Genomic DNA, 18,737 nt, shown 5'->3' with positions numbered 1-18,737 from the left:
GTTGAGGCCCAGCGCACAACCCAATGGCCTAGTTTCTAACTGAATCATGATCAGCTCTACCACATTGACCGAGACCCCCAGACCCAACATATGGTTCCCCCACTCATCAACCAGCTGTCCTGAAACTTGCACATGACATCCCGGCCTGTGGACAGGCCGGACTCACCCCTGTGGCACCCCCTGCTGGCTATCCTGGGAATTAGCTCAAATTCCAGCCCAGAGTGCCCTCTGCAGGCCAGTGATCCACCTGTCCTCTTGGCCCCCTGCATCCCTCCCAGGACCCCAGTGCCCCTTTGACTGGGTCTCCCCTCCCCAGGGGAACCCCCACCCCACTATCCCCACTTTGCCTCAGTGCTGGCTACTGCTCAGTCTCCATCTAGCCCCTGTTCACTGGGGCAGACCGCAGTATGAGCCACTCATCATCAGCAAAGGGGTTTGGACCTCCTGCCTTTGCCTACCCCTAGGCTGCCCTCTGCAGCCCCCAGTACCTATTAGCCCAATGCTAGACTGCAGCCCGAGGCTTTCCAGGCTGGAGCTCTCCAGCTCCTCTGCCTTTCCCCAGCCCTGGCTCTATCTCCCTGCAGCCAGGCCCTTCTTCCTCTACAGCCAGAGAGAGACTGTTTGGGCTCCTGGCTCACAGCCTTTTTATACAGGCCAGCTGTGGCCTGATTAGGATGTGGCCCAGCTGCAGCCCCTTCCCCAATCAGCCCAGCTTTTAGAGCTGCAGCTTTCAAGCTCTACCAGGCCGCTTTTTAAACTCCTCAGGGCAGGAGTGAGTAACCAGCCTGCTACACAGCCCTGGGCCATTTAGGGCAGGAGAAAACTAGGGCTACGGTCTTCTCCCAATTCTTCTGGCCCAGGGTCCACCATGAGGTGAAGGATTACTGTATGTCATGCCGGGAGTGACAACACTCGGCACTGGCTGAGGTATGGAAGCCCCTCGCCCCCTGGTCCTTTTGCTGGTCACCAGTGTACCCTTTGAGTGGGTTGCGATGGACCTGGTGGGGCCCTTTCCAAAAAGCAAGGCGGGCCATCAATACGTCGTTGTCCTGGTGGACTATACCTCCCACTTTCCTGAGGCTGTCCCCTTAAGGAGTATCACTGCTCACACTATTGCTACGGAGCTCGTGAAGATCTTCACCTGGGTGGGTCTCCCTCAGGAGATATTCACTGATCATGGGGCTGACTTCACATCTGAGCTGTTCCGCCAGGTATGCACCCTTCTAGGGATTGAGAAACTGAAGACCTCAGTCTACCATCCCCAGACTGATGGATTGGTAGAACACTTTAACCGAACCTTGAAGGGAATGTTGTGACGCTTCCTCACCAGGACCTCCGCCAGTGGGATCAACTGCTCCCTCCTTTACTGTTGGCAATTTGAGAGGTCCCCCAGTCATCTATTAAGTTCTCTTCGTTTGAGCTCCTCTGTGGGTGTTAGACCTCTTGAGAGAAGCTGCAGGGACAGCTGGCATGAGCAGGAGAGCTCGCAAAGGAGAACTTAAACGCAGCCTAAGGAGCCCAGGAGCAAAATTACAATCAGGGCTCTTAGGCCCAATCCTTTGCGCCTGGTAACCAAGTACTCCTCATGCTTCCCTCTGAGGAATTGAAACTTTTGGCCCACTAGCAGGACCCATATGATGTCCTTCGCCAGATAGGACCAGTCACCTACAAAATCAGGCAACCTGATCACTGGAAGGAAAAACAGATCTATCATGTGAATCTCTTAAAGCCCTGGTGGGAACGGGAAGGATTATTGATTGCCCCATACCCCCCCGAACCAAACCTGGGGCCGCAACCTCCAGAGGAGCCCGACGATGGTGAGCCCCAGCTAGTGGAGACTCTTACGGTTGAGCAATGGGAGCAGGCCCACTGCCCAGTGAGAACATTCCCCAAGACGTTCACCACAAAACCCAGGCAGACTGCCCTTGCATACTGTGTGATCCAGACTGAACCCTGGGTGGTGGTCGAAGAGGTGACCCAGCCCTTGCCCAGGTGAATGTGGAAGGCCATTAGAGGAGGAAGTCCAGGTGATGTTGGAGCCAGGTTTTATTGAGTACTCCCAGAGCAAATGGCAGAGCCTCATTGTCCTCATCCCAAAGCTGGATAGGAGCTGGTGGTTCTGCATTGACTTCAGGAGAGTAAGCGCCATTTCAAAGTTCGAGATCTATCCGATGCCCTGTATTGACGAGCTCCTCGACCGGCTCAGGGAAGCCCACTCTATTACAACACTAGATCTCACAAAGGGGTGCTGGCAGATCCCCTTGGACTCCAAGTCCAAGGAGAAGACAGTGTTAGCCACCCCTTCAGGCCCATACTCTTTGTACTGGTTACAGACTATGCGCCCCTGAGGTGGTTCAGTAAGAGCGATGATATCTCACTCTACAGCCCTACACCTTCACCATTTACCTTAGGGCGGGTAGGGACAGCACCAACGCAGACTTTCTGTCCGGCCTAGGGGAGGGTGAGGACACCAGCTCCAAAAATTGGGAGCTGGATTTGAGGGATGGGGTGTGTAGGGAGCCGGTGTGGTCTCCTTCTGAACCAGAGGGTGAGGAGCCACTTTCTCAGCCTGAGAGGCTGGAGCCAGTCCAGGCTTACTCCACCCCCTAGAAGTGGAGGGGTGAAACAGGAAGTACAAAAGGTAGAGCTCTTAGCTCAGTGAGGGCAGCACCAGGGAGGGAGACAGACACAGGCCTCTGGCTGCTCCCCATGGACCCTGCTGCTGAGCCAGGGCAAACCTGATCCAGAGGAGGGACTCGGGTTACCAGAACTGCTGGCTGCAGAGTACCCCAAGGAACTGGAGGAGCCGGGCACCAACCCAAGCCCGAGTGAGCCCAACGCTGAGGGCAAGCTAGAGTTACCAGGTCTGCTGGCGGGTGAATACCCCGATGAGAGGGAGGAACCAGAAGGACCCACTCGAGAGACCGGGTAGGAAGTAGCCCAGGGACAGAACTGGACAATGTGGTAAGCTGGTGTTTGGTCAGCGTGTTGCAGACGGATCCCCACTGACCCAGTGGTGTGCCCCTTGCCCTCCCACCCCTGCCATTGTCAGGGCCCTGGGCTGGAATGCAGTGGAGTCGGGTGGGCCTGTGTTCCCCTACCCCTTCCACCCCGCCTGCCTGAGCAGCGCACCACAGACTCTTGCCGGCACCCCCCCTGCCTGAGCGGCGCACCACAGACTCTTGCCGGCGCCCCCCTGCCTGAGCGGCGCACCGCAGACTCTTGTTGGCGCCCCCCTGCCTGAGCGGCGCACCACAGACTCTTGTTGGCGCCCCCCTGTCTGAAGGGCGCGTCGCAGACTTTTGCCAGCGCCCCCGTGCCTGAGCGGTGCACCACAGACTCTTCTTGGTGCCCCCCTGTCTGAAGGGCGCGTCACAGACTCTTGCCGGCATCCCCTTGGCTGAGTGGTGCACCACAGACTCTTGTTGGCAGCCCCCTGTCTGAAGGGCACACCACAGAATCTTGCCAGTGCTACCCTGCTACCAACTCTTGCCAGTAGTCTCATGTCGTGCCAACTGCAACACCACATCTCCCTCTGCTAATTCCCCATCAACAGCAACGTGTGACCAGGGCCTTTCGGCGAGGCAGTAACTCCACACCGCCCCCAGCTGCTTGGCTAACCAACTGAGACCTTGCTACAACCCACAGGGAAAATATGAGATCTGGATTGGGAGGAGAGGGGTCCACCACATGATTTCTGTTTTAGAAAGTAAACTGCAATCGAAAAGATTGAGAACCTCTCAGCCAACTTAAAGGTCACTTTCTGTGTAGTGGGGTTTTGAGAGATCCTTCCACTGCCTATGAAGAGACTACTTTGTCACCATTAAACGGTGCATGTTTCATTTGACCTTTGTTGAGCAGGTGCAGCCAGGCGTTGTGAGTAATCTGCTAGGATATTTGAGACTGTCACAGATAGGCTCTTCCCTTTTATTATTTTATGAACTGGTATTAGGAACCCACCATCTCAGAACTATCATATGTTACTTGGCAATGCAAACAATACAACATTCATATCCTGCAGTCAATTCAGCTTGGACTGTGGGTCTGTTAGACCTCACAAGCTAACTCAAGTTGTGCGAGATCAGAATTAGCACTTGTCTAGCACATGGATGTAACTACATAGATGAAAGGCTGGTAAAGGTCTCACCTAAAGGCCTAATCTACACTGGGATTCTTGCACTGCTGTAGTACATATATGTAGTTACACCACAGCAAATATCTACTGCAGATACACTGGACCAGTGCAAAACAGGGATCAAACTTCCGCCTTGTGCCACCCCCCTAGCCAGCTAACTCTGCCCCCCCATGGCAGCTAACCATGCCCCCCTGCCCGGGGAAACCCCCCCACCAGCAGCTAGCCTCCCCCTGCAGCTAACCCCGCCCGGGGAGCCCCCCTGTCCACGGCAGCCATCCCCGCCCAGGGACCCCCCGCAGCAGCTAAGCCCGCCTGGGGAGACTCCCCCTCCACAGCAGCTAAGCCCGCCTGGGGAACCTCCTTCCCCCATGGCAGCTAAGCCCGCCTGGGGAGCCCGCCCCAGCTCACCTCGGCTTCACCTCCTCTGCTGAGCACGCTGGCATTGCTCTAATTCTCCTTCCCTCCCAGGCTTGTGGTGCCGATTGGAGGAGATTTAAAGCGGGGGCTGTGTGCTCAGTGGAGGAGGCAGAGTGGAGGTGATCTGAGGCAGGGAGCGGTTCCCTTGTGCACCCCCCCCCGTTACTGCAGGAGACCCTCCCTGCGCCCCCCTCCTCCGCCCCAGCTCACCTCCACTCCACCTCCTCGCCTGAGCGGGCTTTTAGGCACCCTCAACCACTAGGTGCCATATGCGGCCGCCTAGTTTGCCAAAGTGGTTGCACCGGCCTTGCCCACCCACCCACTCGAGCAACAAACTGTTAACCTATGTCTGAGCCACTGAAGTCCCTAATCAGATCTTCCTGTATGATATCCCGTTCCTTCTCTGTATTGGCAATACCTCCCAGCTTTGTGTCATCCGCAAACTTTATTAGCACACTCCCACTTTTTGTGCCAAGGTCAGTAATAAAAAGATTAAATAAGATTGTTCCCAAGACTGATCCCTGAGGAACTCCACTAGTAACCTCCTTCCAGCCTGACAGTTCACCTTTCAGTATGACCCATTGTAGTCTCCCCTTTAATCCATTCCTTAGCCACCTTTCAATTTTCACATTGATACCCATCTTTTCCAATTTAACTAATAATTCCCCATGTGGAACCGTATCAAATGCAAGTAACTTGTATGTGACCAGGTAACCTGAACCAGTGCAAGCATCATTTTATACTGTCACAGTGTATGTGTGCTAGGGACCTGCACCAGTATGTAGTTACACCACTACATAAACTCCAAAGTGGCCATGGCCTTTGAATGAGTCCCCCAAGGAACACCCATGTCCTGCAGGAAGTGGTTCTGGTGATCCAGTAGGGGGCACTCCTCCCTATAAATCATTGTTGAAACAGTACCTCAGTATAGCAGGAGGAGGGAGCTGTGCTGTTGGAAGTTCCAAGTAATACGTAAAACTAAGATTTTATCACGGATATTTTAAGTAAAAGTCAAGGACAGGTCACAGGCAATAAAGAAAAATTCACGGAAGCCCTGACTTTTATTAAAAATATCATTACACAACCATTACAAAATGGGGAGCTGCTAGGCAGCTGCAGGGGCCTGACTGGGATCTCCAGAGGCCCCCATCACCCCTGGGGGCTCAGAGGTCCCCCTGCTGCCCAAGGCGGTGGGGAGCTGTGGGGTTCCCCTGCCAACTACAGTGGCTGAGAGTTACAGGGATCCCCTGCCAGCAGCAGCCGGGAGCTGTGGGGTACCCCCACTGCTCATGGTGGCTGGGAGCTGTGGGGTACCCCTGCTGTCTCGGAGTTCTGGGGGCCCTGCTGCCTGGGTTAAGGGGGTACCCCACAGCTCCTGGCCACCCTGGACAGTGGCAGAACCCTGCAGCTCCCAGCCGCCTGCTGGCTGAAGTCACTGAAGTCTTCGGAAGTCACAGATTCTATGACTTCCATGATCTCAGTGATAAAATAGTAGTCTTAATAATAAGCTGCTGAGCACCTGTGATTATTAAAGCTCTTCTAAGTCTTTTCACAAGAGTAGAGGTGTTCAGCTGCGTTTTCTTAGCCAAATTAAATCTCTGGTAATTATGTTTGCTCTTCCCAGATTCCCCCTGGAGTTGCAATTAGATATGTATTCACTTCTGGTCTTAAACTGGAGCATGTTGTTATCCAGCTGAAGTATTTCAGGCTGAATAAAGTGATCCATATATAGCCCATGTTGTGACGCTTAATTAATTGATTAATTAATGTTTGTACAGCACCTTCCTTGGATGGAAGGAGTTCTAGTAATCATAGTATCATAGAAATGTAGGGCTGGAAGGGACCTTGAGAGGTCACTTAATCCATACCTCCACATGGAGGCAGGACCAAGTAAAGCTAGACCATCCCTGACAGGTGTCTGTCTAACCTGTTCTTAAAAACCTACAGTGATGCGGTTTCCACAATCTCCCTTAGAAGCCTATTCCACTAAACGAGCCTTATACTTAGAACGTTTAGATAGTTTTTCTTAATCATAGAATCAGGACCGGCGCTAGGGGTTTGAGCGCCCTAGGCGGACAGCAATTTCAGTGCCCCGCGCACTCGTCCCGCAGCTCCGGTGGAGCTGCCGGAGTGGTGCCTGCGGAGGGTCCGGTGCTCCGCGGCTCCAGTGAAGCTGCCACAGTCATGCCTGCAGGCGGTCCACCGGAGCTGCGCAAGGAGCTGACTGTCCGCAGGCACGACTGCGGCAGCTCCACCGGAGCCGCGGACCAGCAGACCCTCCGCAGGCACTACTGCGGCAGCTCCACCGGAGCTGCCTGCCGCCCCCTCCAGCAAAACGCCGCCCACCAATTTTTCTGGCGCCCTAGGCGATTGCCTAGGCTGCCTACATGGTAGCGCTGGCCCTGCATAGAATCATAGACTTTAAGGTCAGAAGGGACCATTATGATCATCGAGTCTGACCTCCTGCACAAAGCAGGCCACAGAATCTCACCCACCCACACCTGTATCAAACCTGTGCCTGAGCCACTGAAGTCCTCAAATCATGGTTTAAAGACTTCAAGGTGCAGAGAACCTTCCAGCAAGTGACCCGTGCCCCATGTTGCAGAGGAAGGTGAAAAACTCCCAGGGCTTCTGCCAATCTGCCTTGGAGGAAAATTCCTTCCTGACCCCAAATATGGTGATCAGCTAAACCCTGAGCATGTGAGCAAGACTCACCAGCCAAACACCCAGGAAAGAATTCTCTGTAGTAACTCAGATCCCACCTCATCTAACATCCCATCACAAGCAATTGGGCGTGTTTACCGCTAGTAGTCAAAGACAAAATAATTGCCAAAATTCATATCTAACCTAAATTTCTCTTGCTGCAGATTAAGCTGATTATTTCTTTTCCTATCTTCAGTGGACATGGAGAACAATTGATCTCAGTTCTCTTTATAGCAGCCCTTATCTGAAGACTGTAACGGGGCCCTCCTCAGTCTTCTTTGCTCAAAACTAAACACATCCAGTTTTTTAACCTTTCCGCCTAAACCTTTTTTCATTTTTGTTGCTTTCTTCCTGGCTATCTCCAACCTGTCCACATGTTTCCTGAAGTATGGCACCGTGAACTAGACACAGGACAGCAGCTGAGGTCTCACCAGTGCTGAGTAGAGTGGACAATTACCTCCCATGTGCTACATATGACATGCCTGTTAATATACACCAGAATATTAGGCTTTTTCATAACTGTATCACATTATTGACTCATATTCAATTTATGATCCACTGTAATTCCCAGATCCTTTTCAGCAGCACTACTGCCTAGCCAGTTATTTCCCATTTTGGAGATGCGTATTTGATTTTTCCTTCCTAAGTGTAGTACTTTGCACTTATCCTTATTGAATGTCATCTTGCTGAATTCAGACCAATTCTCCAATTTGTCAAGGTCCATTTGAATTCTAGTCCTGTCCTCCAAAGTGCCTGCAACCCCTCTCAGCTCTGTGTTTCGTCTGCAAATGTTTATAAACATGCTCTCCATTCCATTATCCAAATCATTAATTAAAATGTTGCACAGTACTAGAGCAAGGACGGACTCCCTGTAGGATCCCACTAGATACATTCTCCCACATTGACAGTGAACCATGAGTACAGTCTTTTAACCAGTTATACACCCACCTTGTAGTAATTTAATCTAGACCACTTTTCCCTAGTTTGTTTAAGAGACAGTCATGGGGGATTGTGTCAAAAGCTTTACTAAAACCAAGATATATCCAGTATATGCCCAGTATTGAGAGACTAAAGAGCAGGGTCAATAAATTAGTGAAACATTGGCAAGCAACATACATACAATAGCACCCCTATTTTATGCACTACCTGGGGATTGAAGAGTTCATAAAACTGAACACCTCCAAGTCACAGTCAATACAGTACATAAGTTGCAGTATTGCGCCCTGTATTTCTTTCTTCTCATCCTTCAAACCACTGCAAAGTGATCTGTATTGCCTTGAAGGCAGCAGAATGTGAAGGGATCTCAACTTGTTCTTCCTCAACATCACCTTACTTATATGATATTTTTTGTTTTCACCCCAGTTGGGAAAAATGGTTCATATAACTGGTCATTTATAAGACTGATGTTCATAAAATTGAAGTTCTACTGTATATTTGGTCCTACATTCCTTTCGTAAGTACTACCTTTTGTAATGACTACACATTCAGTTGGCCATAACACTGAACAAAGAATGTAAAACTGCTTTTTGGGCATTAGCTGGACTCCACCAAAATACATTTCTAATGCTTTTTGACTTGGGCAATATACCATATACTCTATATTGATTCTTAAAAGCATTGCCAGACTTTAGGTAGAACCTTACAAGAGATGTCTGTGACCCTAAGAGCACCCCAGTGCCAGAGAACAAAGGGCACTTCAGTATGTAGCAGTGAACCTCAGCTGACCTGACCTTCTCAGCATACCCCAATTCACAATTGTCATAATCTGTCTCTAAAAGGTGTCATGTCAGGTATCATATATAAACTGGCAAACTGCTGGTCATCAATATTTTTGCATGGTATATGGATGGTCAGTATAGAAATAATTATAAATATGTGCTGGAAATGCATTTTAAAAATGGGTTTGGCCATCAAGGCTTAAGTCAATGGAAAAAGGAACATGGTTCCACCTACTTGAATGTGTCTCCAATGTAAACTAAGCAAAGAGAGATAAATTACATTTACATGCAAAGTAGACAAAGCCACCAGGCAAGCCAGTGTGGGTCATGGAAGTTGCAGCTCCAGGAAACCTTCCTGCCTCCTGAAGCAATGTCATTGAACTTTGGAAGATATAATCAAGGACAAGAGCCATTTTGGTCTCCATTACAGGGCACATACAACAGGTCAGAGCTCCTGTGCATCAGAGAAAAGTGGAATCTTTCAGCCAAGGGGTTGGAAGTTTCTGGAAACTGAATATAGGTGAGAAACCAAGACTCTAGATTGTTAAATTAGGCTTTAATCTTAAAAGCACATTTTTACTTTTGTTTGTTTGTAACCATTTCTATCTCAATTCCTTCCACTTGGTATCACTTAAATCTCTGTTCTTTGTTAACAAATTTAATCTTATGTTATTAAACAGCCATCTCTGTGCAGTGTTCCAAAAGAAAGAGTAAAATCTTCAGCCAAACTAACAGCGGTGCCATGGATTGTCTCTTCAATGGAGCAGTGCACTGGATATGAGCATAGGCGCCGACTTCCCCTGTTCCCAGGGTACTTGACACCCTCCGTGCCCCTGCCCTTGCCCCCCCATTCCACCCCTTCCCCAAAGTCCCCACCCCTGTCCTGCCTCTTCTCCGCTTCCTCCCCTGAGCGCACCACGACCCCACTCCTCCCCGTCCCGCCCGGAAAGCTGTAAGCACTGCCAAACAGCTGCTAGGCGGTGGGGTGGCGGGAAGCACTGGGAGGGAGGGTGGGGAGGAGGCAAGGAAGCGGGAGCTTGGCTTTCCCATAGGTGCTCCAGCCCTGGAGCACCCATGGAGTCGGTACCTATGGATATGGGTGTGTGAGTGCTGCAGTGAGAAGAGCTGAGTGCTGCAGGAGACTGGGGAGATGGTTTTGAGGAGACTCAGGGCTGGAAGGGTATCATCAGGCTGCCATAAGCCAGCATGAGGCCATTGTGCTTTAAGCAGGTGGCTGGTGTCAGGGTTCTGAGTCAAAGCTGCACAGCACAGAGGCATCCAGGATTCCAGGGCAGGGGGTGACAGAACCCCTCACTGCTCTGGGTGAAACCCCAAAGCATCACAATGTCACTATTTTTTAAATTAATGTTTTAAATTCTTTTCACAGACCTTGTTAATAGATATTTGAGGAAAAACAGTGAAATCACCTGGCACTTCTTAAAAACACTGACAGATTCAACCTCTTGAATGTTCTGCAGATTTCTTGAAATATGTAAATCTCCATCTACCACTAGATGGCATCAGAATTTTTTTTTTTTATTGCTTAAAACCAGTTCTACATTTTAAAATGTTGAGATCTGACAGTATTAGGTAGGGTGACCAGATAGCAACTGGGATGGGAGAGGGGGTGTTTTGTTTTAATTGCTTACAGAAGTGAATTCCATAGTCTAGCACCAAGTCAGGAGTAAGTTCTGTCTTCATATTAATTGACTATTTTATTACTCTGTACGTCAGGAGGCAGACTGCTCTGGAAATCCTGGCGCACTATGCAAAGTGGAAAATGTGGGTCCCGGGCACTGGCTCCCATGATAAACCAGTCACTCCACAAACAATAAAGCCAGCCCTCATGGAGAGGACCTCATTAGACATTTCCCACTTGAGCACTGACTAATGCATGTGCCTGACGATTGGTGCTGGGCCTTATTTATGAAAATCCTACAGGTATGTTTTTCAGTTTACAAAATCCACCTGCTGGCACATGCACATGCATGTGCAAAATATAAAATCACAGGGCCCAGCTGCCTGCTCCAGTGGGAAAGCCTATGAAAGGAGGGTAAAAAGATAGACATCTCTTTGAGGCTTTCACAAAGAGCATGGCTACACTTGCAGATGTAGAGCGCTCTGAGTTAAACCAGCCTTCGGAGAGCACAGTAGGGAAAGCGCTGCAGTCTGTCCACACTGACAGCTGCAAGCGTACTGGTGTGGCCACATTTGCGGCACTTGCAGCAGCATTGGGAGTGGTGCATCATGGGCAGCTATCCCACAGAGCACCTCGTCCCATTCTGGCGCTGTGGCTTATGGGAAGGGGGTGGGAGGTTCGGGGCATTCTGGGTCCTGTCCCAACACCCCATGATGCATCGGTTTGCATCGCAGAAAACCCTGTGCTTCCATCCACATTTGGCACCATCTTTCAATGTTTTTTGTGCAAACGTAAGGGAAACAAGCACTGAGTGGTGGGATAACATCAGCAGGCAAGTCTGGGATGATGAGCAGTGGCTGCAGAACTTTCAGATAAGAAAAGTCACTTTCATGGAACTGTGTGATGAACTCGCCCCCACCCTGCGGTGCAAGGACACAAGATTGATAGCTGACCTGATGGTGGAGAAGCGGGTTTCTATTGCAATCTCGAAGTGCAACCCAGACAGCTACCGATCGGTCGCTAACCAGTTTGGAGTTGGAAAGTCGACCGTTGGAATCGTGTTGCTGCAAGTTTTCAGTGCCAGTAATTGCATCCTGCTCAGAAGAACCAAGACTCTGGGTAAAGTGCATGACACTGTGCTGGCTTTGCACAAATGGGTTCTCCTAACTGCCAAGGGGTGATAGATGGGATGCATATTCCAATTCTGACACCAGCCCACCTATCCTCCGAGTATGTTAATTGAAAGGGGTATTTCTCTGTGGTTCTCCAGGCACTTGTGGGTCACCATGGGCGTTTCATTGACATTAACGTAGGCTGGCCCGGAAAGGTGCATGATGCATGCATATTTTGAAACACTAGCCTGTTCAGGCAGCTGCAAGCCGGGACTTTTTCCCCAGACCAGAGGAGCATCGTAGGGGTAGTCGAAATGCCCACAGGGATCCTTGGAGACCTCGCTTACCCTTTAATGCCATGGCTCATGAAACCCTTCACAGGGAGCCTTGATAGCAGCAAGGAGCGGTTCAACTACAGGCTGAGCTGGTGCAGAATGACTGTGGAGTGTGCTTTTAGTTGTTTAAAGGGCCTGGTATTCTCCATTTGGGAAGCTGGACCTGGCCGATAACAGCATCCCCCCAGTTATATCTGTGTGCTGAACCCTCTATAACATTTGTGAAGGGAAGGGTGAAAGATTCATTCAGGCATGGAACTCGAGGTTCAACACCTGGAGGCTGAATCTGAATAGCCAGAAAGCAGGGCTATTAGAGGGGCCCATCATGGGCTGCAAGGATTAGGGATGCCTTGAGGGAGCAATTTGAGGCTGAAAACCACCAGTAACGTCTGGTGCCCTGCACTGGAGTGAAGTGCAGTAGTTCCAATGTTAATAGGAATCTGCATTTGCTACGCTGACTTGCAGTGCCTGTTGCTTTCCTGGGCTACAGTATCTTTTACTTCATGCAGTAATAAAGAATGTTTTCAAAGCCAAAAAATCCATTTATTGAAAAGAAAATTAATTTATTGAAAAGAAACACAACTGCTTGGGAAACAGAAACGGCAAGGGGGTGGGGAACGGTACAATCACAGATTTGCGTATGTCCTGTTATCATACTCAGCCTTCCTGTCTGGAGTGCTGTGCAATGAGTGCTGCACTTTAGGATGGCTATACTCCATGGTGATGGGGGCTGAGGGCAGCGGGTAAGGGTCATAGTTTGCAGGGCCGGGTGGTGAAGCTACAGGTGTTGGAGGCAGCTGGTGGCGATAAGCACCCGGATGTTGGGGAAAGTGGGTTGGAGGTGACATGGGGGCACAAGGGAAAGAGTTTTGGGACAAGGGCTGCAGGGCGGAATGTGCAATATTGCTCTGCCTGCATGGCTACGAGCGCCTGGATCGAGTCTGCTTGGTGCTCCATGATACTTATCAGCTGATCCGTGCTTTGCTGCCGGAGCTCTGCACTTTTGTGCCAGTGATCCGTGTTCTGCTGGCGGATCCTCCTTTCACTCTCCCTCCACTTCTGAGCTTTTAGATTCTCGTTAAGTGACTGCTGCATTACTTCATGCAGCATGTCTTCTTTGCTGCTACGTGGTCTCTTCCTAATTCTTTGCAGTCTTTTGGCTGGTGATAACATGGATGGCTGAGATCTCAAGGTTGCATCTGTAAAAGCAAAATGCAACACTTACCAGAGGCAGCATTATTCACACCAGACAAAGCAATGATTCCCCCATACTTATGGGCAAGCACAGTCTACACAATAGCATAATTTGCCAATCCCAAAGCGAGTGCATATAATCCACGGGAGCCCCAAAATGGTGAGTAAGCACAGGGTCAAGGGGGACTGATTGTTTCACAGCTGTAATGTCCTCTGGGTTTCTGTGCCTTGGGGAGAGCCAACAGCTGCAGGGGGCCCCTATACTGAACACTGTGCCCACATTTTCCAGAGGAGTTTGTCCTGGAAGATATCTCACTGTTGAGGGTGACATGGGAAGCAAGGGAGGGTCTTCTACTACAATGTGGATTCCCCCCTGGCCCTTATGCAGCTTGCCAGTGTGCAGCAATGGTCCCCCCACGCCTCACAGCACAGTGGCACAGACATGTTAGCCTAACTGGGACAAGGACCACAGTGGCTCTCCCAAGAAACCTGCACAAGTGGATTGCCCAAGTTCTGGATGAGACCTTTAAAGACATCACTGAGGCCGATTACTGCAATGTGACAGAGCATTTCAATGCCCTATTCCACATCCAGGCATGCATGCAGCCCTAACCCTCCTCACCCCAAGACATCACACCGAATAACTTCCTTCACAAAATAAAACCCTCTTACTGGGCACCTCCTCTGGTGTTTGTCCTTCCCCAAGCACCAGCTGCCACAACTGGTTACCTTCCTCCTGGCTTGAAAACAGATCCTGGCTGCACGCATCTAGGGATTCCAGGTGTCTTCCTCCTCCTCAGAACTCTCGCTCCCGCTTTCCTCCTCCTCTTGCCTTGTTGAACTGGGCTCTAAAGTGTCCATGATGGCACTCAGAGTGGATGTGGGGTCACCCCCAAGTATTGCATCCAGCTCTTTGTAGAAATGGCAGGTCACAGGAGCAGCACTGGAGCAGTGGTTTGCCTTGCAGGCTTTGCGGTAGGCATTTCGTGGCTCCTTCACTTTCACCCTGCACTGCAGTGCATCCTGGTCATGGCCCCTTTCATCATATCCCTTGATATCCCACAGCTGGGACTGGACAGCTTCCTCCCTGCAAACACTGATGAGGTCCAGCACCTTGCCATTGCTCCATACTGGGGATCGCCTGGCACTTGGAGGCCCGGTCACCTGGAAAGATTTGCTGAGAGCACTCCATGCCTGGCTGAGCAAACAGGAAAGGGATTTTCAAAATGCCCAGAGAATTTAAAGGGCACATCTGACGGATGGTCTCCTGAGGGCAGGGCAGTAGAGTAGTAGAGTTCAAAGTGATGACCAGAGTGGCTAGAACAGGCATTGTGGGACACTTCTGGAGGCCAATCAGAGCGCACTATAGGACCAAGGCATCCACACTGGCACCACGGCACTCCAGCGGGGGCGCATCAAACATTCTTCCACTTGCCGAGGTGGAGTACCAGGAGTGTTCTAGCTGCCGAGTCAGAGCGCTCTACGTACCTTGCCAGCGTAGATGAGTTGTGAGTTAGAGCACACTGGGCTGCTTTAATGAGCTCTAACTCACAAGTATAGCCATGCAAAAAGATTTCTCCTTCATTGTTCCCGAGAGCGTGGGATTTGCTACCCCATCCATAGGCCAGCAATTCTGATAGAGCAGGTAGGGGTTAGGCGCCTCTGTGTGGATACTGGCTCTGTCATCCTCCTGATCCCAACCCTCACACACATACACTAGACAGCCTATGTCATGAGGGTCCTTGGTCACTTAAGAGGATGCCCACTGGGGACTTGTGGGAGGGATGATCCAGTGTGGGGCTAAGTTACCTATAGACCCAGATCTCCACACCCAGTGGAGTAGGATTAGTCTCTTCTCCCACCAGCGCTGGGAGAGATGCTGCGTGAGAGTCAGCTGGCCCAAGACAGCAGGAAGCTACGTGCTACCCGACTGTTGAGCCAACGCTCCCACAACATCACTCCACAGCCATCCTCCAGCACCAAGCCGCAGCCCACCAAAGCCACAAACCCCATCACTCCTGAGCACCATCACACCAAGCCACAGCGCCTCCCGTCCCTAGGACCATGAGCACCCCAGCGCCCCCCATCATCCAAAACCCCAGCGCCCAGCAGCACAGCCCCGCGCACACGTCTCCTGAATCATGCGCAGGCGCGGCGCGGCGCGGCGAAGCGCACCCACCCTCCCCCTCGGCTGCGCCCGTGCCTGCGCCATTGTGCCGGGAGGAGGCGGAGGCGGGAAAGCAGCCGGCGCTGGGCGGGGTTTGCAAGTGCGCGCCCTGTTTCCACGGTCCAGCGGCCGCGCCTCCTTCCTTTCCTTCCTCGCCCGCCGCCGGCCAGGGCTGCTGCGCCCGGGTCTCCCAGCTATCCGGCATGGCAGCGCCCGGAGCTGCCGCCACGTGTGGGGAGAAGCTGGGTATGTGACCCCGGACAGGTGAGGCTGGGCCCGGCCGGGTGAGCGGCCACGTGCGCTGGCTGCGGCGGGGCAAGGCTGGGCTCCCTGCCGTACTGGCCTTGCTCACTTGGGGGCCACCCACGTGCCGCTGAGACCCGACAGTCTGCGGCTGCTGGGCTGGACCCAGCAATAGGCGCCTTTCAGCTGGGGCAAACATGGCGAACCGCTGCCCCGTGGCCTCAGGAAGGGCCACAAGGTGAGGAAGAACGTGTCGAAGCCCCGGCGGTGCTGCCGCAGAGAGCGCCTTACCAAACACGCTAGGTTTGTGCGAGACATGGTCAGAGAGGTCTGTGGCGTTGCCCCCTATGAGAAACGTGCTACAGAATTGTTGAAAGTTTCCAGGAACAGGCGTGCTCTGAAGTTCATAAAGAAAAGGGTTGGTACTCACATTCGGGCCAAGCGAAAACGTGAAGAGTGCAGCAATATTCTGGCAGCCATGAGGAAGGCTATTGCCAAGAGGATTAAGCTGCAAAAACTCCTGTAACTCATTAAAGTGTGTTTCAGAGAACAAACAAAAAAAGCCTTGCAATCCTAAGCTCTCCTGGAGCACATTCCATCAGTAGTGCTCAAGACACTTTACGAAAGAAGGATCCCATTGTACAGGCAGAGAAACTGAGTGAGGCACAGGGAGGGAAGTGACCTGCCCACTAGCTGCTCAGGGACAGGTCTCGTGCTAAAACCCAGGTTTCCTGAGTACCAAGCCAGTGTCCTAGCTGCTAAGTTGCACTGCCAAATTCAGCTTGCTGCTCAGTTGATTTCATTCAGGAGTATTACCAAGCGGCAGGCAAGCAGTCCCAAGACCCTTTCACAGCCTGCAGCTCCTGACATGAGGGTTGGTTTTGAGGCGATTCATTGCAAATATCTAACCTGGGTTAGATCTGCACCTAAAATCAAATTTCTGTGAATGTACATAGGGATGAGAAGGGAACAGGGTCTGTTTATTTTATTTAAAAAATATGTGCATGGGCTTGAGTCAGTGCTGTTGAAACTAAAATGTTTTGGGTATTTATGGTGATGTCTTTTCTTTCAGGGAAGATAATGAAAATCTGAAAAGGGCAAGAAAAGCAAGCATGCAAAATCAGAAACTTGCTTCTTGCTCTGAGAGGTTGGTGTTAACAAAAATGTTAATAGAAAGTACTCATGAAAAATATTGTTGGTTATATGATGCTTGACAATGAGTAAAAATATGCTGAACAGTCCCTACTTAAGTCTTAATTTTTTATTTTTTTTAATGAGCTCTTAACTTTTCTAGCACTTCTTGTGGCCAGTAGCATGCTGCTTAGGCAGTGCCATAAGGCTCTAAAGCACTTGTCTGCACTCAGTGGTGATCAGCCACTGAGGGTCACTTTATGTCTGTGATAATGTTACACTGGCGAGTATTTGCCTTGTAAAACCTGTGTCAGGGAAGCTGTATTAATTTTGACTGATAACAGGTTTTTGTGGTAATTAGCATTCCTTAACTGATATTAATGCAGTGATATTAAGTCATCTGGATGCTAATACACTTAAATTAGCATTTGTCCACACATAACCTACTCCCCCCAAGCCCACTTAATCTTCTGAAGCCTGACTTTCTTTTTAAATATTTAGGTTGGCCAACTTGTGCTTGCAAATACCATGACTGTGTGCTTGTTTGGTTGTACAAATGACCTGCAGGATGCATAACTCAGAACTGTAACTTATTTATTTGTATAATGGCAGGGCCAAAGAATTTCCATAAAGTATCAAAGTCCCATTGTGTTAGGCACTGTTCAGATAAGTAAAGAAGACAGTCCCTGCCCCAGATAGCTTACAATCTAGGTGTCAGGATGCAACTGATAGTAATGTGGACCCTACTTAATGGGTGGCAGAGAGGAAGAGGTAATAAAACAGTTTATTAGAAGAAACAGCAGTCTCAACATGCCTGCCCAGCCAGTGCCATGTACTAGAACTTGTAGACATGACAGAGGCTGGCTTTAAAATGAATAGGATTATGATCTAACAAACTGTAGGCCCAGTTTAGCCTTTTTAGTGTGGAGGAGTGCCCGGAATCTCTGTTCCTGTTTTATTTCAGAGCCCTCACAGCAATTATATGGAACCAATGAACTTCCCTCTGCGAATTGGGCTTGTGAACTGAATTTTGATTTCTAGGAGTACTTTTAGATGTGTAACTTTGTTTTTCAGATCAATTGATTACTTTGTGCATTTCTGTAAATTATTCTATGCAGCATATATGGGGAAATTCCATTTAATAATTACAGTGAGGCAAAGAGATCAAAGAATATTTGGTCAACAAACCGTGTTTAAGTGGAATTCTTTGTAATGTTCACTTCAGGAAACCTCCTTATTTCTTTCACAATTCAAATGCCAGCTGTTCAATATGTGTTAATTTAAAAATGTCTAACACTCAAGATGTGCTGTGCATCTCTGCTCTGTTTAGGGTATCATAACTGGTCTGCAGCTTATGCATCCATAAGGGAAACAATGTAAACCAAGAGTCTCAGCGGAGCAAAGAGCTTTCTGCAAAATGAAGACTTGACAGGTAACTCTTCCTTAGGCATTGAAGAGATCTAATGAGCCTTAAATGTGGGAGCAGCCAATGAAGCACATTCAGTTCTGTCTTCAGAAGAAAGCTGTTGTTCTCATCTCACTAACTCTTAGGAAATGTCTCCTTTGGGCTGAGCTCTGTAGATGTGAAACAATATTTAATGCAGTTGGGATGTGGGAAGGGGAGAAACCTTTGAAATTTCCTGGTGTAAATCCCTCTGTGAGCCACAAACAGTGATGGGCAAATTGAATATTTGATCGGTAATATTCAGAATATTCAGCCTTTGTTGGTATTTGAATGGGGTGCCTGCTGGGGTAGCACGTCCAGCCTGGGAGTGCTAATCAGTGCTCCTCTAGCTCAGCCTGGCTTGTAGCAGATCGCTAGAGGAAGTGTTTTTCAGTGAGGCAAGACTCAAGTGAGGGGACTTGAGATATACACTACTCAAAGGAATACCCATTTGGAGGTATTTCTCTTACACACTTTCCAAAGCATGGAAGATCTGTTT

The 18,737-nt window shown here is 50.0% G+C and overlaps 1 long non-coding RNA gene across 3 annotated transcripts in view; it reads left to right on the top strand.

The window, feature by feature from the left end:
- The window catches only part of LOC116824420 (uncharacterized), a 203,540-nt gene that overhangs the window by 184,055 nt on the left and 748 nt on the right, over positions 1 to 18,737 (top strand). Inside the window, exons 1-3 of one of the 3 annotated variants that reach the window (XR_012656292.1) lie at positions 15,540 to 15,666; positions 16,736 to 16,810; positions 18,125 to 18,226. This is a non-coding gene — a long non-coding RNA (uncharacterized LOC116824420). Of the gene's footprint in view, positions 1 to 15,539; positions 15,685 to 16,735; positions 16,811 to 18,124; positions 18,227 to 18,737 lie in introns of those variants that run through there. The other 2 variants (XR_004373620.2, XR_012656293.1) reach the window with 2 other exon arrangements.

This window comes from Chelonoidis abingdonii, chromosome 7, assembly GCF_003597395.2.
Source record: "Chelonoidis abingdonii isolate Lonesome George chromosome 7, CheloAbing_2.0, whole genome shotgun sequence".
NCBI classification, from domain to species: Eukaryota; Metazoa; Chordata; order Testudines; family Testudinidae; genus Chelonoidis; species Chelonoidis abingdonii.
The sequence above is the reverse complement of the archived record's forward strand: the minus strand, read 5'-3'. Positions and strand labels throughout refer to the sequence as shown.